General features: G+C 41.9%; 1 pseudogene; it reads right to left on the minus strand.

Annotated features, from left to right (window-relative positions):
- Positions 1–1499: 1499 nt before the first annotated feature.
- Positions 1500–21042, minus strand: part of LOC139162982 (zinc finger protein 208-like) — a 76963-nt pseudogene continuing 57420 nt past the window's right edge.

Raw genomic sequence — 21042 nt, forward strand, 5'->3', positions numbered from 1 at the left:
ACAGATTGATAATTTGGGTCTTCGTGGCAGATCCTCTACCACCACCCCCACCCCCGAGGTGCATGGCGGGGCACAGAGGTTTTTGTGAGAGAGAGGGAAAAGAGAGAGAGAAAGAAAGAAAAGGGAAAGAGAGAGAGGCAAAGAGAAGTGGAGAGGAAGGAAGGAGGGAAGGAAGGAAGGATGAAATGAATGGAGGGACAGAGGAAGGACTGTTTTTTGGGGGGGGGTAATTCCCCCCCCCCTTAACATACATTCTACAACACAGTGTACCATCTAATTTTCCATGAATAAAATGCGGTATTTTATTAGTAACTAATATCAATCATCAAAAAAGTTGCAAATTGGTTTTTCTAATTTTGTCGTCCAGCTACATTCATTTTCTTTTAATTAAATTCTCTCCTTAATGTTCCTTCAAAAAGTTCAACACCAATTTCTAACATATTAACCATTATGGCAAAGTGCTTCCTCCTTTCTTCTAGTCCAACCTCCTGCTCACCCAGGAGACCTATACTAGGGATTTGACCTGCCAAACTGCCGACCTTTCTGATCGACTGCCGACCTCTCTGACTCGGCTCCTAAAACTTCGACTACCTCCCACTTTCAAGGCCTTTGGAGGGGGAAAGCCAGTCGGTGACCAGAGCCGAATGTCTCGATCTTTATCAGGGGCAGAAGCCCCCATGGGGGTGTTGTGGACCATGGCCATGAATCCCAATTGAGAGAGAGAGGGAGAGGGAGAGAGAGAACCGTCCCCAAAGCAAGGTGTGATGTTCCAATAATAGGCAGAGACCTTGTAGCTCGAGTACGTTTCCTGCAGCACCCGGCTGAAACACTCAGGAGGCCTTTGAGCTATGTAGAGAACAAGGAACAGCAAGACGGGAGCCGCGTGGCTTCTTTTAAAGGGAGACTTGCCAGAGGTTTGACAGCGCTTTCAATTTGCCAGACGCATCTTAGCCAATCCACGACCGGCATGCAAATTTGTGTCGCTCCGTACACAACCCAAGGGTGGACATCCAAGGTGCTGCCTTCCCTCCTTGGATGTTTCCCTTCATTGGGAGAGCGGAAGAGAAAACCCCCCTGTGCCCCCATCTCTGTGGCTCCCACTGGGCCCCCCTGCTCCAAGTCTCTTGCCATTTATATCTTCTTAAGTGACCTTGGACTCCTTTGCACATTAGAAAAAATCTGAACTGGCGCCATGTTTTGGTGAAACCTGAAGACAACATTTCATGGAATGCTTCCTGTATGTTTCAACAAACAAAAGAGCCTAAAATGAAACAATTTTTTAAAAAAAGTTTGTGAGGGAGGGAAGCAACCCAGTGTCGTAATTTTTACTGGATGGATGGGTTTTTTGTTTTGTTTTTTTAGATGCAAACTTTTTAAAAAGTGACTTTATTTATTTATTTATTTATTTATTTACTTATTTATTTGATTTGTTTGCCAACCCTCTCCGCAGACTCAGGGCGGCTAACAACAATGATAAAAAACAGCATGTAACAATCCAATACTAAACAACTAAAAACCCTTTATTATAAAACCAAACATACATACAAACATACCATGCGCAAATTGTAAAGGCCTTTTGTGGATAGTAAGTTGCTCTCTCGTTCTAAAACATTTTCTACATTTCAAACATTTATAAGGCTTCTCTTTTGTGTCAATCACTTTTTGAGATGTAAGGTAGTTATTTCCAAGAGAAAGAATGGATGTTGCATAGTAACTTTGTCCATTGTGTCTTCTTATAGCATTTTTTCCTTTGTTTTGGGTGAAATAGTTTTCATTTGCTTGTACTTTAGCTTTGATTAACTGCATACTTTTCCGAATATCTTTTGTCTTTATTTTCTCTTGTTGGGCAAGAATGTTTTGCATCGGAGCATCAGTGGAAGATGAGCTTTCCTCATTCCAATTCTTCAACTGGTTTCTCTCAGGGCTTTCCAATTTCATTCGAATTCCAAACTTCTCCATTCCATCTTTAGCATTGATCAGTTGGAACAGTTCACAGGGATCTTGATTCTCCTGCCCATAATTAACTTCAAAGCAAAAAAGAAAAGAAAATGATTACAAAGTTAGAGAAAAACCTGAAAGGTCAAATGAATATCCTTCTGAATTTCTCCAAAATTCCATCAAGTTGTATGTTTGCATGCTCAGTGGTGTGATATAATGATGATTTCTATATTCATGCATTAGGAAAGCTTTGAAAATATTTAGATATCTCTTTCTTTATAATCTATCTATCTATCTATCCATCCATCTATCTATCTGCAAATCTCACTCAGAGCCAGTTTTGAATTAAAGAATGGAATAGAAAAACAAAAGGGACCTTGGAGGTCTTCTAGTCCACCCCCCGCCCCCGATTAGGCAGGAAAGCCTTCCACCACCTCAGTCAAATGGTTATCCTACATCTTCTTAAAAACTTACAGTGTTGGAGCATTCACAAGTTCTGGAGGCAAGCTGTTCCACTGATTAATTGTTTTAATTGTCAGGAAACATAGAAACATAGAAGACTGACGGCAGAAAAAGACCTCATGGTCCATCTAGTGTGCCCTTATACTATTTCCTGTATTTTATCTTACAATGGATAAATTTATCTTTAGTTCTAAGTTGCTTTTCCACCCATGACTTCTTGTCCTGCCCTGAGGTGTTTTGAAGAACAATTGGACTCCCTCTTCTTTGTGGCAGCGCCTGAGATACCTGAAAATTGCTATCACACCGGATCTGGTACAGGCTTCAGTTGACATAAAACGAACTAAAGCACTTTATTATGAGATCACAGGAGGAGTGTGGATCTTCGTATGGGAAGTAAGTGCACTGCGATGAGCAAAGGTCTTTCCACACTCCATGCATTTATACGGCTTCCTCCCTGTGTGGATCCTTTTGTGGCGAGTAAGATTACTTCCTTGAGCAAAAGTCTTTCCACACTCCCTGCATTTATACGGCTTCTCCCCTGTGTGGACCCACTTATGGGAAATAAGATGAGTTCCTTGAGCAAAGGTCTTTCCACACTCCAAGCATTTATACGGCTTCTCCCCTGTGTGGATCCTCTTATGGGAAGTAAGATGACTTCCTTGAGCAAAGGTCTTTCCACACTCCAAGCATTTATACGGCTTCTCCCCTGTGTGGATCTTCTTATGGGAAGTAAGATTTCTTCTTTGAGCAAAGGTCTTTCCACACTCCAAGCATTTATATGGCTTCTCCCCTGTGTGGATCCTCTTATGGTAAGTAAGTGCACTGTTATGAGCAAAGGTCTTTCCACACTCCATGCATTCATACGGCTTCTCCCCTGTGTGGATCCTCTTATGGTAAGTAAGTTGACTGCTCTGAGCAAAGGCCTTTCCACACTCCATGCATTCATACGGCTTCTCCCCTGTGTGGATTCTCTTATGGTAAGTAAGTGCACTGTTATAAGTAAAGGTCTTTCCACACTCCATGCATTTATACGGCTTCTCCCCTGTGTGGACCGACTTATGGGAAATAAGATTACATCCTTGAGCAAAGGTCTTTCCACACTCCAAGCATTTATACGGCTTCTCCCCTGTGTGGATCTTCCTATGGGAAATACTGGTATCCTTTCGAGTAAAGGTTTTTCCACACTCCATGCATTTATACGGCTTCTCCCCTGTGTGGATCCTCTTATGGGAAGTAAGATGACTTCCTTGGGCAAAGGTCTTTCCACACTCCAAGCATTTATACGGCTTCTCCCCTGTGTGGATCCTCTTATGGGAAGTAAGTGACTTGCTATGAGCAAAGGTCTTTCCACACTCCATGCATTTATACGGCTTCTCCCCTGCGTGGACCCACTTGTGGGAAGTAAGATGACTTCCTTGAGCAAAGGTCTTTCCACACTCCAAGCATTTATACGGCTTCTCCCCTGTGTGGATCTTCTTATGGGAAGTAAGTGCACTGTTATGAGCAAAGGTCTTTCCACACTCCATGCATTTATATGGCTTCTCCTCTGTGTGGATCCTCTTATGGTAAGTAAGTGCACTTCTATCAGCAAAGGTCTTTCCACACTCCATGCATTTATACGGCTTCTCCCGTGTGTGGATCTTCGTATGGGAAGTAAGTGAATTGCTATAAGCAAAGGTCTTTCCACACTCCATGCATTTATACGGCTTCTCCCCTGTGTGGATCTTCGTATGGGAAGTAAGTGAATTGCTATAAGCAAAGGTCTTTCCACACTCCATGCATTTATACGGCTTCTCCCCTGTGTGGATCCTTTCATGGATAGTAAGTTGCCACGTTCTACTAAAACATTTTCCACATTTCAAACATTTATATGGCTTCCCTTTTGTATCAATCTCTTTTTGAGATGTAAGGTATAAGTTATTTCCAAAAGAAACAATGGATGTCCCTTTGTAACTTTGTCCGTTGTGACTTCTTATAGCATCTTCTCCTTTGTTTTGGGTTAAATACTGTTCATTTACTTCTACATTAGCTTTAACTAGCTTCACACTTTTCGCAATATATTTTTTCTTCATTTTCTCTTGTCGGGCAAGAATGTTTTGCATCGGAGCATCAGTGGAAGATGAGCTTTCCTGATTCCAATTCTTTGACTGGTTTCTCTCAGGGCTTTCGAATTTCATTCCAATTCCAAACTTCTCCATTCCATCTGTAGCATTGATCAGTTGGAACAGTTCACAGGGATCTTGATTCTGCTGCCAGTTATGACCTTCAAAGCAAAAGGGATATGAAAATGACGACAAAGTTAGAGAAAACCATCAAAATGTAGAAAGTCAAGTGAATTTCCTTCTGAATTTGTCCAAAATTCCATTAGTTTGTAGGTTTGAATTATAATAATAATAATAATAATAATAATAATAATAATAATAAGCAATAATTTATTAGTTTTGTATGTCGTCCTTCTCAGGAGGTTCTGATGAGGGGAAAGATTAGAGTTGGGGGAAAGATCAAAAGCAACATGAGAAAATATTATTTTACTGAAAGAGTAGTAGATGCTTGGAAGAAACTTGCAGCAGACGTGCTTGGTAAATCCACAGGACCTGAATTTAAACATGCCTGGGATAAACATATATCCATCCTAATATAAAATACAAAAAGTAGTATAAGGGCAGACTAGATGGACCATGAGGTCTTTTTCTGCCGTCAGTCTTCTATGTTTCTATGACTGCATGCTCACAGTGTTGTGATATAGACATTATGATTTCTATATTCATGAGTTATGAAAGCTTTGAAAATATTTAGATGTCTCTTTCTGTATAATCTGTCTATCTATCCATCCATCCATCTATCTGCAAATCTCACTCAGAGTCAGTTTTGAATTAAAGAATGGAATAGAAAAACAAAACGGACCTTGGAGGTCTGCTAGTCCACCCCCCCACCTCCCACCCCCCGATTAGGCAGGAAAGCCTTCCACCACTTCAGTCAAATGGTTATCCTACATCTTCTTAAAAACTTCCAGTGTTGGAGCATTCACAACTTCTGGAGGCAAGCTGTTCCACTGATTAATTGTTTCAAGTGTCAGGAAATTTCTCCTTAGTTCTAAGTGGCTTTTCTCCTTGATTAGTTTCCACCCGTGGCTTCTTGTCCCGCCCTCAGGTGCTGTGGAGAACAGTTTGACTCCCTCTTCTTTGTGGAAGCCCCTGAGATATTGGAAAACTGCCATCACTCTGGATGTGGTACAAGAGTCAGTTCGCAGAGAGCGGAGATCTAAAGTACTTTAGGGATAGATCACACAAGACCAGTAGTGCAAGATCCCAGGCTACTAATACCATGTGATCTCACACCTTCAGGCATTGAAGAACTTTAAGGACTGAGGACTGCACGAGATCCAGGGCAAAAGTCTTTGGAGACGAAGGGACCTTCCCTCTCTCGGCCAACATTTTGCCCTGGATCTTGTGCAGGCCTTGGGTAGCCGGGAACAGAGGCCTAGAGCATTATAGTGCGATATCACGTGAGATCAATAGTGCTACGTTTTCTACGACTGACTTCACACATCTCCCAATACTTTAGGCTTCTTCTTTCTGCAAATGCACCCAAGTAGGCAAAGGAACCGATGGAAAGTCCTGTTCTCACACAAGTTTGGAGGTTTGAGACAAATGACAACACACTCCTCTCACATGGCCTCCAGAGGACACACAAAAGCACACCTCGTTCTTTTTACACACCCCAACATATAAGTTCAAATAGAAATGGAAAAATACAGATGTGAAATGGCACATAAAGCATCTAAGCCAAGAGACATTGACTCTTTCCTTCCTTGGAGCACCAGAAGGCCACGTCCTTTCCTTCTCCCGCCCAGGAGACGATGTCTCATTATATTGGTTGTTTAAATAAAGAACTAACTATAATCTTCCTTCTTGACCTCTGATTGGTGTCACACTCTTACCCAGAAAGACCACGTTCCTGTGGTTTTCCAGCATGACTTCCGAATGCAGCGCTTTCTGGTCAGGATCCAGCTGAGACCATTCCTCCTCAGAGAAAGACACAGCCACCTCCTCGAAGGACACAGGACTCTCCTGAACACGGGAACAAGAACAGAACAGGAGGATTCATAACATATGTTTATCTTCATCATTCATTTAGACAAGAGGATGGAAGGGGAACTCATCACATTTGTAGACAAGACCAAATCGACAGGTATAACAACACTCCAGGATATAAGATGGAGATATAGAAGGATCAACAGATATGGGCCCCATCTGACAAAGCAAAATCAACAGTGAAAAATGTAACCACGTTCATTTAGGAAAGAAAACCCAAATGCATTCGCATAGAAGAGGTGATACCTGGCTTAATAGTAGTAAGTGCAACAGGGATCTTGGAGTCCTAGTGGACAACACTTAAATATGAGTCCGCAAATAATGTTCAGTTGCCACCAAAAACCCCAAAACCCAACAAAATCAGAGGCGGCATTAAGAGGGATAGAATCAAAATGATCTGAAGTGTTATTACCACTTTATAAGGCCTTGATAAGACCACACCTGGAATATTGACTCCACTACTGGTTGCCAGATGTAAGAAAGATCTTGAGACTCTAGAAATAGTGCAGACAAGAGCAACAAAAATTACTACTGGACCAGAGGTTAAAGCATGGCTGTTTTACCGTTGCTGGAATTGGGGGTGTCTACTTTCATGAAAAGAAGGACCAGGGAGTGACATGATAGCAGTGTTCCAAGACACAATGGATGGGAAGTTTTCAAGGAGAGAACCAACCCACAAGTAAAGGGAAATTTCCTGATGGTGAGAACAACTAATCAGTGGAATGACTTGCCACTAGAAATTGTGGTTGCTCCAAAAGTGGAGGTGTTGATGAAGGAATTGGACAGCCATTTATCTGAAATGTTATAGGGCTTCCTGTCTGAGCAGGGGGTTGGACTAGAAGACCTCCAAGATCCCTACCAACTGTTACTCTGTTCCATTGTTCCCAAATTACTACAGCAAAGATATGCACCAAATTAAAAGGTTGTGCATCACAGAAGTCGTAGGTTTAGGTGAGAGAATGGGCAAATATGAAAATTGCAAATTCAAGAAGGCGACTTACAACAAACACAAGACAAGCATGAAAGACAAGGGCCGATTACAAGGGCAAAAGCTGAAGCAAGAAAATGAAAGCCACAAAAACTCACACATTTTATCACAAGAAAACTATATCCCCATATTCTCAACTAATATTAATGGGTTGAACTCAGACAGAAAAAGAAAAGAGATTTTCCACAAACTTCTAAATCACAACTTTCATATAACATGTCTGCAAGAGACACATATTACCAAAAAGGATGCCATGGTTCTACTTCTCCCCGGTCTTGGCAAACTCTTTACTTCCTCGGCATCAGTTAAAAAAAGAGGAATTGCCATATATGTTAAAACCCAATAGAGAGAACTTCCGGGTGGAGCCCGATCGCGCCGGAGTAGCGGAGGCTGAGCTCCGGCACCGCAGTCCTCCTTTCCAACTTGCAGGATGCGGATTCGCGTTCTGCCGACCCCGGAGTGGTCGGCCCAGGAAAGGGGGTCTCCTGGACACCCTGGGACGGATCGCCACAGTCCTGGGGGTTAGGGATAACCCCGCAGCTGCAGGCATGGAGAGCTGTGCCCAGGCGGCTGCCTGGACACAGCCATAGCGATCGCCGAAAGCAGAAGTGCAAAAATAGAAGAGAAGTCTACAAATAACAGATCAGCAGATAAAGGAGACTTACAGCACCACACGGAATTCTTTTGCTATCTATACAAGTTTGGGAAAAAGATTTTAAATTTTAAGGCGAAAACAACAAAAGAAGAAAACTGTAAGTGATACCCATCCGCGGAGGAGAAGATCAGCCGGAACTACTTGCCTTTATTACAACTGAGTATAACTTTCTTTTTTTGTTTAACCTTACGATTATAGTGTGGTGTGTCTACTTTCCCTTTTTTCCTTTTATTTTTTGTTAGATATATAAATTTTTTCTTTTCTTTTTACAAAACTAAAGTTCGATTTGGAAATTATGGAGTGGATGAAGTAAAATATATTAATCAATTGTATACTGTAGAACCAATGAACCAATGAACGGAACTAATCCAATTTACGCTATTTCAATGGAATTTTACTGAAGTTAAAAATATTTGAAATGAATTTTGGACTATCCATCTTATTGTTTTATTTTTAAAATTTTTGACATTATTTTCATTCCCTTTTTAAGCTCTTCCTTGGATTTGCTGGGACTATTTTTTGTGTGATTTTAGAGGCGTAAGGATATTTTTTTGTATTTTATTTTTCTACTCCTCGTTGTTTTTTATAATAAAGAAACTTGGACTATCTTATTAGTATTTGAATTTGGAAATCACTCTGGACATTGGCTTTGGACTCATTTTTCTTTCTTTTTTTTTTCTGGATAATTTTATTAGAGCATAAGTTAGGTTCACTCTATTTGGACTCATTAGAAATTTTTGGACCCTTTTTTCTTTAGAACTTTTGATATATTTCTCTTTTCTAACTAAAAGTGTGTTCATTACAATTACCCTTGGATTAATCTTTATTTTTTCATTTTTACATATATATGTATATTTTTTGAATATTAGAAACAATTTTAAATATATTTTTCTATAATTTTTAAATGTATAAAATATTTTCTTTTTCTCTCTCTATTCTGGCCTTTTAAAAGAAACTCTCTCTAGTTGTTGTTGTTTTTTTCTTTTTATTTGCCTTTCTTTGAAGAAATCCTTTGTATCTTCTTTTTTACTTTTTTCCTTCCTTCTTTTCTTCTTTCTCTCTCTCCTTTTTCCATCTTTTATTTTCAATTATTATTAATTTTCCCCTTTTAAAACCACATTTATATATTTTCTCTTTTTTATTATTAAATAGCTATGTGCTAGAGTATTGGTTTCTTCCTTTCCCCCACCTGGTCCCTTCTTAAGGAATCTAGGAACTCACTGAAATATTTTTTTTTCCCCCTTTACTTTCTTTTTCTTTTCTATTTTTCCCTTTAATTAAACTCAACAATTAATTATAGTACTAATTGAATTGAATTAATATATTTAATCTCTCTCTTTTTTTTTTATTAAGAATACATAAGATTTAGATTAAAATATTTTTAAAAAATAAAACAATAACAGTAAATTTTGGATTATGAAAGGTTCCCACCGGGCACAGAGTGTGACCTCAGTGACTACAATAACAACCCGAAAACAACCAACTACTCCTGCCCCAACTTCTACACCCAGGACCTCCCCAACCTCATCACCGTTACAACAAAGGACCATACCCACAATGTTGGCCAAAGAGAAAGAAAAGGACAAGCCTACAATGGATCCTAGTCTTCAGATTATCCAAGAAGCACTAGCAGACATCAAGGCATTACAAACCCAGGCAAAAACTCAAAGCGATACAAATAAAGAAGAAATGAAAACTTACCTACAAGAACTGAGGCAAGAGATGAAGGAGATGAAAGATGAAATTAAAAAAGAAATTGCGGAACTTAAAACTGAATTAACTGAAGTAAAAGGGAATGTTGTCGAAATGGACGGAAATATAAAAGTCATCCAACAAAAACTACAAGAAAGCGAAAAGAGAATACAAGTGACAGAAGAAAAAATCCAAGACGTGGGACAGAGAGTAGAAGAATATGAAGACCGCAACTACGCAGCCCGCAGAGACTTTGATATAGCAATAACCAATTTAGAACTACATTCCGCACTACATGGTTTGAGGTTCCAAAACATTGAAGAAGAAAAAGATGAAGACTTGCCTGCAAAAATGGCAGAAGTTATGGGAGCTATTTTGCAGTTAGACCCAACAGAACTGGTAAAAGAAATCGATGAAGTCTACCGAGTTCAGACTGGATATGTAAGGCGCCATAATCTACCCAGAGAAGTCCACATTAAATTCACAAGCAGAATCGTCAAAGACGAGATATTGAGATACACAAAAAACGAGTCCTTTCAACGCAATGGGAAGGAAATTACGATCCTGAAACAAGTTCCGAGGAGAGTCCGAGAGACTAGAAGACAATATTATTTTCTTACGAGTATTTTAATCAGAAAGAACATTCCTTTCAGATGGCTGATACCAGAAGGTTTGACCCTAACATGGCAATCAACGTGAAAAAGCCGCCCCGAGTCTTCGGAGAGGGGCGGCATGCAAATCTAATAAATAAATAAATAAATAAAAATAAAATAGAAAGTGTAGAACAAGCAAGATCTTTCCTAGCACGCAGTGGACTGGACAGTACCGCACAAATTCAGATTCAACCAAAGCCTAGCAACGAAACGATGGGGACCACAGGCGGTGGAGGGGAAGAAGCATTGGTGGTGAGGCAGAAACAACTACAGATCTCACAGGACTTAATTTTGGATAACCGACTCCAAGAACCAAAAGAACCTAAAAGGTACTATAAATAAAGATGACGCATGATCTGAAAATATTTTCAGTCAATGTAAATGGATTGAATAACCCCAGGAAGAGAAACCAAGTATTAACTAAACTTACGAAACAAAAAGCCCAGATAAACATTCTACAAGAAGTCCATATCAAAAAATCAAAAAGTAGTCTCCTTAAAAACTCAAAATTGGGAAAATTATACACTAGTTTGGCTAATCAAAAGAAAAGAGGTGTAGCAATGTATATTGATGAACTAATTGAATCAAAAGAAATATATAATGATGGGGATGGAAGGATTTTGATAGTACAATTAGACTTAGATACAAAACCATTAACAATTGTCTCAATTTATGCACCAAATGATAATCAAAAGCAATTTTATAAAGATTTACATGAAAAAATTAACGAGTTATCAATTGAAAACATGATAATAATAGGAGACTTTAATGCAATCTCAGATGACCAAATGGATTATAATGGGAAAAGAAAAGAAAAAAAAGGTAATCTTACCGGCATCATTTTGGAAAATGAGTTCAGAATTATCATTAAAAGATGTATGGCGAGAACAGCATTTAAAAGATAAACAGTATACTTTTTATTCCAACCCGCATAAGACATGGTCTAGAATTGATATGGCTTGAGCCCCTATTCACATAATGGAACAAATAAGTGAAATAGAAATAGAGACAAATACTTGGGCAGACCATAACCCTTTATCCATATATTGGAAAGGTAAAAGGAGAATAAAGAATTGGTCAATGAATAGAACTATAATAAAAGATCCTGAATATAAGAAATGGATAGAGAAGGAATTAGATATTTTTTAAAAAATAAATAAAAATACAGATACCACTCCTCAAAATTTGTGGGATACAACTAAAGCATATATACGCGGATTAACAATATCATTTATAGCAAAAAAAAAATTAAGAAAAGAAAAAATATCAAGGAACACTAGTAGAAGAATTAAGAAAATTAGAAATTTTAATGCAAAAAGAGGATAAGGATGACAAATTAAAAAATCAGAGAGAATTAATAAGACATAAACTGAGATTAATAGAACAAGAACCAATTGTAGAAAAGATAAAGAGAGCAAAACAAGATCATTTTGAACATGCGAATAAACCTGGAAGATGGCTGGCATACAAACTAAGAAAAGAGAGAGAAAATAAAATTATAAAAAATTTGACAGATTCAAAAGGTACAATAAAACATAGAATAGAGGATAAAAAGGATATAGTATTGGAATTTTATAAACAATTATATAAGAAAGAAGAGATAAGTGAGGATTTAATTTTTAAATATTTGGAAAAAATAGAACTTCCAGTTTTAACCGAAACACAACAGCAAAGATTAAATAGACCTATTACAGATATAGAATTAAAACAATCTATAAAGAATCAAAAAAATAATAAAGCGACTGGTCCAGACGCAATACCAGCTGAATTTTATAAATTAGATCTAGAAATATTTTTTTCCAACATGCTTGAGATATATAATCAAATATTGACAATAGGTAAATTACCAAAAACTTGGTCAGAAACTTTAATAACTTTAATACATAAGGCTGACACAAAGAAAGAAAAAATTGAAAATTACAGACCTATTTCATTGTTGAACGTCGATTATAAAATCTTTATATCAATATTTGCCAATAGACTTAAAAGTATTATAAATAATATGATACATAGTGATCAAACTGGATTTTTACCAGGAAGACAAATTAAAAATAATTTAAGAATAATAGTTAATACTTTGGAATATTATGAGCAGCATCCTGAAAAGCAAATGGCACTTATATTTCTGGATGCCCAAAAAGCATTTGACAACGTGGATTGGAATTTTATGAAAATACAATTAAATAAGATGGAAGTAGGAACAAAATTTTTTAATATAATAGATGCTATATATTCTGAACAAACTGCCAAAAGTATAATAAATATTGAACAGACAGAAGAAGTAGTTATACAAAGAGGAGTAAGACAAGGTTGCCCAATATCACCATTGTTATTTATTTTAACTTTAGAAACATTGTTGATTAAAATAAGAGCAGATAAGGAAACAAAAGGATTGAAAATTAGAAAAGAAACCTATAAAACACAAGCATTTGCTGACGACGTAGTGTTTGTTCTGGATGACCCGATAGAATCTATTTTAAATTTAATAAATGGGATTGAAGAATATGGGAAAGTTGCAGGACTGAAAATAAACAAGGAAAAGACACAGATATTAACAAAAAATATGACTGAAACGCAGAGAAAATATTTAGGAGACCTATCTAATATAAAGATCACGAAAAAAGTGAAATATCTAGGGATATGGATGACCTCTAAAGCCGTATCTTTAAAAAATGACAATTATCTAAAATTATTAAGTCAGATCAAAAAAGATTTAGAAATATGGAGTAATCTACAATTATCACTTGTAGGAAGAATCTCCACAGTTAAAATGAATATCCTTCCAAAAATATTGTTTCTTTTCCAAGTGATTCCAATAAATCCAGGAACGAAATTTTTTGCCGAATTGAATAAGATAATAAGAAAATTTATTTGGCAAGGCAAAAAAATCAAGAATAAAACAAAATTCATTAGAAGACCGTAAGGAAAGAGGAGGCCTAGGTCTTCCAAATTGGAAATTATATTATCATGCCACAGCCCTGACATGGATAAAAGAATGGCTGACATTAGAAAATCAAAGATTGCTTAATCTAGAAGGTCACGACTTGATGGTCGGGTGGCATGCATTTTTGTATGGTATGATAAGTTAAGAACCCACTCATATTTTAAAAACAATGTTATCAGAAAGGCATTGATAGAAGTATGGAATGAAATAAAGAAAAATCACTTTTTAGTAATGCCAGAATGGGTTTCACCCTTTGAAGCCATTGTACACCCGAACCTTAAAGGAAAAGGTAAGATTTGGAAATATAGTGACTTGTTAGATAATCAATTAAAACTAAGAACAAAACAAGAGTTATACGAGTTGGGTATAGATTTAGATTGGTGGCATTATATGCAGATTAGTTCTAGATATCAAAGAGACGTAAAGACTTATATCTTTAAAAAAGAAAATAATGTATTGGGCAAATTATTATTCCAAAATCAAACAAAGACAATTGGAAATATTTATAAATATTTATTAAATCATAGAACGATAGGTTGGATATTGAAAGATAATATGATCAGTTGGTGCAAAAATTTTGGTAAAGAGATTGATTTAGATACTTGGGAAAAGGCATGGAAGTATAATTGGAAAATTACAAAATCAATCTCTTTTAAAGAAAATCAAATTAAGATGTTCTATAGATGGCACCTTCCACCATATAGAATTTCTAAAATGTTTCCATCTGTATCGCCTATTTGTTGGAAATGCAAAAAAGAAGTTGGCATATATTATCATGTATGGTGGGCCTGTTATGAGACAAAAATATTTTGGAACAAAGTAGAGAATTGGATAAATGAAATAACAAAGGAGAAGATTAAAAAATCTCCTGAATTTTTCCTATTGGGTATTTCAAATATAAAGTATAAAAAAGAAACTTACTATTTAATAATACATATATTGGTGGCGGCACGAATAGTATTCGCACAGAAATGGAAAGAAAAGACGATACCGAAAGATACGGAGGTATTCAAAAAAATTATAGAATGTGCAGAATTAGACATGATGACTAAACGTTTGAATAACCAAACCGAAACGGAATTTTACAAAATATGGGATAAAGTATATGATTGGTGGAATGTTAAAAATAGTACTAAAAATTTAATATATAAGAATAAATGATTATTTGAAAAATTATAAGATAGAATTAAATAGTTTATATGATAACTAACCTAGAAGTGTTTATTTTGTTTTCTTTTTGTACTACTAATAATTTGTTTATTGTTCTTTATATATACATATATATATATATACAAGTGTATCATTTTTTAAAACATAAAGAAATTTAATCAATAATTTTAATCTTAAAAATATGGAATTAAATGTAATGATAATGTATTTCGCAAGAGTGGCATTTCTGCTTAGATCTCGTAACAGTTAGAGTTTTTTATATTCTGTATTAGTTAGACTTCTACGATAAGCGGAGCAATGGCAGCTCCTTAAATGTTCAATGTGGTATGTCTTTGTCTGTCCTTTTCGAAAATACAGTGAACCCTCGATCATCGCGAGGGTTCCGTTCCAGGACCCCAAGCGATGATCGATTTTTCGCGAAGTAGCGGTGCGGAAGTAAAAACACCGTCTGCACATGCGCAGATGGTGTTTTTACTTCCACCGCCCTTCGCCCGCCCACCCCGTTGCTCGCGCCTGGGGTTTCCCCCGCGCGCGCGCCGCCCGCCCACGCCATTGCTGGGGCCGCTTCCCAGCTGGGAAGCGAAGCTGGGGTCCCCGCGCGCGCGCCCCGCCCACGCTACTTCCCTCCCAGGCAAAAAGATGCCGGCATTCTGGGCTGATGGGGTCGGACTTCCCAGGCGGAAGGCGTGCCCCTCTCCCCGCATCTTTTTGCCTGGGAGCGAAAGTGAAATGCCGCTCGTAGCAGCTGCTAGAGCCGCCGGCATTTCACTTTCCCTCCCAGGCAAAAAGATGCCGGGGCACGCCTTCCGCCTGGGAAGTCTGACCCCATCAGCCCAGAATGCCGGCATCTTTTTGCCTGGGAGGGAAGGTGAAATGCCGGCGGCTCTAGCAGCTGCTACGAGCGGCATTTCACCTTCCCTCCCAGGCAAAAAGATGCCGGCATTCTGGGCTGATGGGGTCGGACTTCCCAGGCGGAAGGCGTGCCCCTCTCCCCGCATCTTTTTGCCTGGGAGCGAAAGTGAAATGCCGCTCGTAGCAGCTGCTAGAGCCGCCGGCATTTCACTTTCCCTCCCAGGCAAAAAGATGCCGGGGCACGCCTTCCGCCTGGGAAGTCTGACCCCATCAGCCCAGAATGCCGGCATCTTTTTGCCTGGGAGGGAAGGTGAAATGCCGGCGGCTCTAGCAGCTGCTACGAGCGGCATTTCACCTTCCCTCCCAGGCAAAAAGATGCCGGCATTCTGGGCTGATGGGGTCGGACTTCCCAGGCGGAAGGCGTGCCCCTCTCCCCGCATCTTTTTGCCTGGGAGCGAAAGTGAAATGCCGCTCGTAGCAGCTGCTAGAGCCGCCGGCATTTCACTTTCCCTCCCAGGCAAAAAGATGCCGGGGCACGCCTTCCGCCTGGGAAGTCTGACCCCATCAGCCCAGAATGCCGGCATCTTTTTGCTTGGGAGGGAAGGTGAAATGCCGCTCGTAGCAGCTGCTAGAGCCGCCGGCATTTCACTTTCCCTCGCTGCAGCCGCGCGCCCCTCGCCTTCGCCTCACCTGACGGAGCCTTCTCCGTCCCTTTCCTGCTGCACCGGTCTGGGGCCAAGTGGGCGGGGGGCGGCCGGGACCTCGCCTGTCTCCGCCGCCCGCATCGCCCCTCCGGCGGGCCGGCCTCCCCCGCCCGCCTCTGCTGCAAGCGCACGAAAAAAAAGAGAGAAGGCTTCTACCAGAAGCCGGGGACGGCGGGCAGGGGCATGAAGGATCTCTTGCGGGGGAAAAGCCGCTAGCCAGCTTTCGGAGCTCTCCGCCATCACCCGCTTCTGGTAGAAGCCTTCTCTCTTTTTTTTCGTGCGCTTGGCGAGGAAAGGCAGGCGGGGAGGAGGCGACGGGGCCAAAGGGGGCCGAGGGAAGCTCGGCTGCGGTCGAGTGAGAAACGGCTTGGGCTCGCCGCAAGAAAAAAAAGAGACAGGCTTTTAGTTTTGGCTGCGGGGGGAGGGAATCCCGCCGCAAGGTAAGCTTCGGGGCGGGGCGGGCGGGGCCCTTTTGTGCCAGTCGGGGAGGCGGTGGCGGCTGCAGCAGAGGCGGGCGGGGGAGGCCGGCCCGCCGGAGGGGCGATGCGGGCGGCGGAGACAGGCGAGGTCCCGGCCGCCCCCCGCCCACTTGGCCCCAGACCGGTGCAGCAGGAAAGGGACGGAGAAGGCTCACTGGCAGCCCTTGCCCATCGCCGCGCCTTCACTTCCCCCCCCTCCCCCGCTGGATCCGGCAGCGTGCTGAGGGGAATTGCCGCGGACTGGAGGCAGTGAGGCAGACCGGCTCCGAGGCGAGCGGCCGGAGCTGCGCCCTCCTTCGCCCGCCAGGTGAGGCGAAGGCGAGGGGCGCGCGGCTGCAGCGAGGAGCCAAAGATCCGGGCGGGGAAGACCCAGGGAAGGTTCCTTCGTCCGCCTAGCAGCTGATCTGCTCGGCAGCGCAGCACCAGCGAGGAGCCGAAGATCTTCGGCTCCTCGCTGCTGCTGCGCTGCCGAGCAGATCAGCTGCTAGGCGGCCGCTCGAGAGCAAGAGGGGGAGAGATAGAGAAAGAGAGAGAAGGAAAGAAAGAGATGAGAGAGGGAGGAAGAGAGTGTGAGAGAGGAAGAAGCAACATAGAGAAAGAGGGGGAAGACCCAGGGAAGCCTCTGCCCGGCGGGGAAACTCCACCATCTACGCATGCGTGGAAGGGCACGCATGCGTAGATGGTGGAGTTTACTTCCGGGTTGAAAACTAGCGAAATAGCCCTTTCGCGATCCTTGAGGACGCGAAACTCGAGGGTTCACTGTAATAAAAAATATTTTTTAAAAAAATAAATAAAACCCAATAGAGACCAAAACTTTTCTATGAAGACACCGACGGTCAAATATTAATGGTGCAGATAACTATCAGAAACGAACAACTAACAGTAATAGGAATCTACGCACCTACCATCTACCAATCGATATTTTTCTCACAACTACACAAAAAAAGTAATGGAAAAGAATTTAAGAAATTTCATTATTATAGGCGACTTTAAGGCGATACAAATTAAAAACAAAGACCACAAGAGAAATAAACAGCAACGACTAAGGAAAAGTCTCCCAACTACATTCGAAGACTTAACATATGAATTTGCACTTAAAGACATATGGAGAACACACCACCCAGAGAAATCACAATACACCTTTTATTCACATCCACACAAATCATGGTCACGTATCGATATGGCTCGGTCTAATTCTTATATCATTTATCAAATAAAAGAAATACGGATTTTACCCGGTTCTTGGGCCGACCACAACCCCATACTCCTAACTCTTAACAACCAGAATAACACAATACGCCAAAGATGGACTATGAACCAATCCACCATAAATGAAAAACAATTTAAAACCCACCTAGAAAATGAACTACCAACCTTTATAAAGACCAATAATGAAGGAGATAGATCTCTTCAGATAATTTGGGATACAATGAAAGCCTATATACGTGGAATATATATTTCTTACTCAGCCTATAACAATAAACAAAGAAAACAGACGCTCAACAATCTTAACACAAAACTCCAAGACGCAGAAACAATTCTCCAACAGTATCCGGATGACATAACAACCCTTATTAAAATAAAATCTATAAAACATGAAATAAACCTAGAAACCCAACAACAACTTACTGCTAAAATTAAAAGATTAAAACAAATAAATTTTGAATCCGCAAACAAACCCGGCCGCTGACTGGCTTTTAAACTGGCACAACAAAAGGCGGAAAAAACGATAGAATCCCTTTACGATAAACAAACGCAGAGGAAAATAAAACCATAATAAAACACTTCTATCAGGAAGTATATAATTCAGATACAACAGATAACTCTGCAATGAGGGAATATCTACTTCAAAACGAAACATTAGAGCTAACAGACAAAGAAAGCACCAAATTAAATAAGACTATTACCCTAATGAGAGGTGTACGTCAGGGATGTCCTCTGGCACCTCTAATATTCATACCTGCCAGGGAAACATTACTAAAAAATATAAGAAATAATAGACAAATACACGGAATCGAAATAAAAAAAAGAACACTTCAAACTTCAAGCCTTTGCAGACGACATGGTATTCATAATTCAAGATCCACTCAAATCAGCTCATATCTTATTGGACGAACTTCACAGATTTGGGGAAATAACTGGTCTCAAAATTAATGTAGATAAAACCAAAATTATAACCAAAAATTTGATAGAAAAACAAAATTCCCTACTAGAACAAGCTCTTAATCTAAAAATTGTGGAAAAAATTAAATACCTGGGCATCTTAATTTCAGCAAATAACAACACCATAAAAAAAGACAATTATGACAAACTTACACAAGACATACAAAAAGATCTAGCTAGATGGAGAAACCTAAAATTATCTTTAATGGGCAAGATTGCCGCAATTAAATCAAATATCCTTCCTAGATATTTATATTTATCTCAAGTAGCCCCCACTAAACTAAACCAATCATTCTTTGAACATCTCCATAAACTCATTCGAAAATTCATTTGGACAAAAAAAGAAGGCAAGAATAAAACTAAAAAACCTCCAAGACCATAGGTCTAGAGGTGGTTTTGGCCTACCCAATTTCTATCTATACTATCAAGCCACGATTATGACCAAAATCAAAGATTGGATAACTCTCCAAAATAAAAGAGTGCTCACATTGGAAGGATTTGACATACAGTCAGGATGGCATCCATTTTTGATGATGGAACCAAACAAAATACCAAAACACTTTAAAAATCACTATATAAGAAATACAGAAATACCCCGTCTTACAAACTTAATTGGTGCCGGGAGGAGGTTCATAAGGTGAAAAGTTCATAAGACGAAACAATGTTTCCCATAGGAATCAATGCATGCAAGCCCAAAATTCAGCCCTTTTGCCTCATTACCGCCGGCATTCAGATTTTGTTCGGGGGTGGGTGGAGGGGGGGAGATGGGGGGGAGACAGCTCAGGGTCTTTCCCCTGGGGGCAAAGGTGGTGGTCGCGGGGTGTCTAGGCACCGCAGCTCCCCCCAGTTCTCCAGCGGACCTCTTCCACACATCCCGACTCCTGCAGCCTCCGCGTTTTTCTTTCGGCTTCGGGCTGGACAGGAGGAGCTAAGCAGCCGGAGACGTTGCCAGCCCAGCGGCGTTTTACATTGATTCCTCCGACCGCTTAGCTCCTCCCATCCATCCAGAAGCTGAAAGAAAAGCACAGAAGCTGGGGGAGTCGGGGTGTGTGGAAGAGGTCCGCGGGAGAACTGGGGGGATCTGCGGTGCCTAGACACACGCCTGCAGCAAAACCGCCCCACGACCACCACCTTTGCCCATAGGGGAAAGACCCCAGCCCATGCATGCTGCTTTCTTTCCTAAGACAACGCAAAGACCACCTTTCGGAGCGTCCGACTCGGGGCTGGCGGCACCCGATGCAGCGGGGACCATCAGCACGGGAGGCATGAGAGGACCGGGCAACTGGAGTAGCAGCGCCGCCGCCGTCACCACCACGCCCGGCTTGGATTCCCTGGCCGCCGCAGGCACTGTGCGCTGTGATCTTCCGGGCCGGCGAGGCTCAGCGGCTCCACCCCCGGCCCCTTTCGGCCGAGCCTCCCGGGCCAGGCGACCGCCTTCCATCGCTGAGCCTCCCCGGCCAGGAAGATCGTGGCGCGCAGTGCCTGCGGCGGCCAGGGCAGCCAAGCTGGGCATGGCGGCGACGCTGCTGCTCACTTTGCCCGGTCCTCTCCTGCCTCCTGTGCTGATGTTCCCCGCTGCGTCGGGCGCCGCCAGCCCCGAGTCGGCCGCACCCTCGGCGCCGCACCCAGCCGCTGCCCGCCCCGTCCTCGCTGGAGGTCTAGCCAGAGTCTGAGCCAGGCCCGCTCGGCCGCGCCTCCTCACCCGCCACCCACCTGCCCAGGATGTAGACCTGCTGCCTCGCCCCGCGCCCGCCGCCGGCCCGATCCTGCACCTCCTGCTCCCCCCCAGCCAAAAATACAAAGGCGGTCTGCCGCCGCCCGCGGAGCAATGGGAAGCTGAAGCCGCCGGCGGTTTCAGCCTCCCTTTGCTCCACCCTGCCTGTCATCCTGGCTCAAACGGGCGGCGGCAGACCGTCTTTGTGTTTTTCGCTGGGGGGGGGAGCAGGAGGCCCTTCTTGACTCCCTCCCCCCAGCACCGGACCTCCTGCCTTCCCTCCCAGCCAAAAAGGCAAAGCCGGCGGCTGTAGCAGCTGCTGAAAGAGGCTTCCCCGCCCCTCGCCTGTGGCTGGCAGAAGAGCGCTCTTGCCCGGCGGGAGGCGAAGCACTCTTCACCTCCCGCCGGGCAAGTGCGCTTTTCTACCAGCCACGACCGAGGAGCGGGTAAGCCTCTTGCAGCAGCAGGTACAGCCGCCGGCTTTGCCTTTTTGGCTGGGAGGGAAGGTGAAGCGCCGGACCTCCTGCCCTCCCT

Source organism: Erythrolamprus reginae, chromosome 2 (genome assembly GCF_031021105.1).
Source record: "Erythrolamprus reginae isolate rEryReg1 chromosome 2, rEryReg1.hap1, whole genome shotgun sequence".
In the NCBI taxonomy this organism is placed as follows: domain Eukaryota; kingdom Metazoa; phylum Chordata; class Lepidosauria; order Squamata; family Dipsadidae; genus Erythrolamprus; species Erythrolamprus reginae.